At 46.6% G+C, this 1,970-nt stretch overlaps 1 non-coding gene across 1 annotated transcript; it reads left to right on the top strand.

Moving 5' to 3' along the window:
- The first annotated feature begins 210 nt into the window (after positions 1-210).
- Positions 211-365, top strand: LOC143176718 (5.8S ribosomal RNA). The gene has a single exon (XR_013001229.1). It is a non-coding gene; the product is annotated as a 5.8S ribosomal RNA (ribosomal RNA).
- Positions 366-1,970: the final 1,605 nt, after the last annotated feature.

The raw sequence follows: 1,970 nt of genomic DNA, 5'->3' as shown, positions 1-1,970 counted from the left end.
GCCCGGAACGTCGAGAAATATATACATATTACTTGAACGTTTTTCGTCTCGAAAGGCTTCGGTGTCGTCTCCAAGGCGACGCCTGAATCTCCTTCGCGCGCTGGTCGGAGATTCAGGTATCAACTTTTATCTTCTCTTTGAAAGAAGAGAGATATTAGGTCGAACAAATGAGAATAAAATTATATATGTGAAATATAAAATTTATACGATTACCCTGAACGGTGGATCACTTGGCTCGTGGGTCGATGAAGAACGCAGCTAATTGCGCGTCAACGTGTGAACTGCAGGACACATGAACATCGACATTTCGAACGCACATTGCGGTCCACGGATACAATTCCTGGACCACGCCTGGCTGAGGGTCGTTTACGTACCATACACTGCTTGCGTAGCTCTGTCAAATCCCCGCCGTCGTTCACCTCTTCGGATCGAACGTTTTTTTACCGAAGGGCGCAAAGAACGTTTCTGAGTCGGGTTAAGAGAAGGATGCTACGTACGAGCGAACGATGGGTGTCTCGTCGGCGTTTGTCGCGGACACGCGAAAATTCTGTGAATTTCACGGACAGTGTACGTTCTAGTTGTTGCAAAACGATCGGAATCGTTTGTATGGACTCGCGTGAGTGTTCGCGGCGTCGTGCGTCGTTCAATTACGACCGCCCGCGGATACCGCTCCACTGCGATATGGATCTGAGCGACAACTTTTTCGGCTGTTCGTGAGATGAACGGTTTCGTGTGTTTAGAAAAATTTTTTTTCCCGCGCTCCCGACGTCACCTGAAATGATGCGTCAGAGGTGAAAGAAAATATTAAGAAGTCGAGAGAGAGAGAGACTACACACGTTTTATTCATATTTTGTATACCGTGCGTGAGACGGATGTGCACGACACGTCGTATGTCGGTATATTACCGACTGGCCCCAGGGAGATTGTTTTCTTCCTCTCTTACGAATGAGATGTACGTTTCGGAGGATCGTCGTTACCGAAACACACGGCAAAACGAGACTTCTCGCAGCAGAACCTTTATACACAATACACATCGACTCTTTTTACCCCGAGAGAGAGAGAAAAGGTGTATTTCTTTTTTTTATTTTTCGAATTCGACGCACGAACGCTTTGACGACTGGAGAAAAACACGGTGTGTGTTAAAATCGTGCGGGACGAGCATGCGTATTCGTAACGGGTCGAATAGTTCTTATTCCCCGTCGTCGCGTGTCCTCGCTGGACCACCACCGTGCGCTTCCGCCACGTTCAGTTGAATTTCGAAATATATATATATAAAAAGAATCACCATATACTCTCTTTCGGGAGGTGTATTTTTATCGGTTTCTGCTATAGAGAAGAGACGGAGATCGTGTTGTGAGGTGTAACGTTTCTGTATCCCCGTTTCGGAGGATCGTCGTTATCGGCGGAACACACGTCAAAACGAGACTTCTCGCAGAACCTTTATACACAATACACATCGACTCTTTTACCCCGAGAGAGAGAAAAGGTGTTTTTCTTTTTTTTTTATTTTTCGAATTCGACGCACGAACGCTTTGACGACTGGAGAAAAACACGGTGTGTGTTAAAATCGTGCGGGACGAGCATGCGTATTCGTAACGGGTCGAATAGTTCTTATTCCCCGTCGTCGCGTGTCCTCGCTGGACCACCACCGTGCGCTTCCGCCACGTTCAGTTGTATTTCGAAATATATATATATATAAAAAGAATCACCATATACTCTCTTTCGGGAGGTGTATTTTTATCGGTTTCTGCTATAGAGAAGAGACGGACGATCGTGTGTGACACCACGTGGTAACGTTTCCGTATCCCCGTAAAATACGTTTATCTTTTCTCGTAGAAAAGAGAGAGGAAGAGGCAGGAGCTCCTCTTTGGCGAGGCTTTCGAACGTCGCGTCCCGTCCGCCGGAATATAATGATATAAATATATAACCGCCGCCGACTTTGTGCGAAAGCGTTGAAACGAACGCGTCGG

This window comes from Nomia melanderi, unplaced genomic scaffold (assembly GCF_051020985.1).
Source record: "Nomia melanderi isolate GNS246 unplaced genomic scaffold, iyNomMela1 scaffold0763, whole genome shotgun sequence".
NCBI classification, from domain to species: Eukaryota; Metazoa; Arthropoda; class Insecta; order Hymenoptera; family Halictidae; genus Nomia; species Nomia melanderi.
Note: the sequence above shows the minus strand (reverse complement) of the source record. Positions and strands in the feature narration are given on the sequence as shown.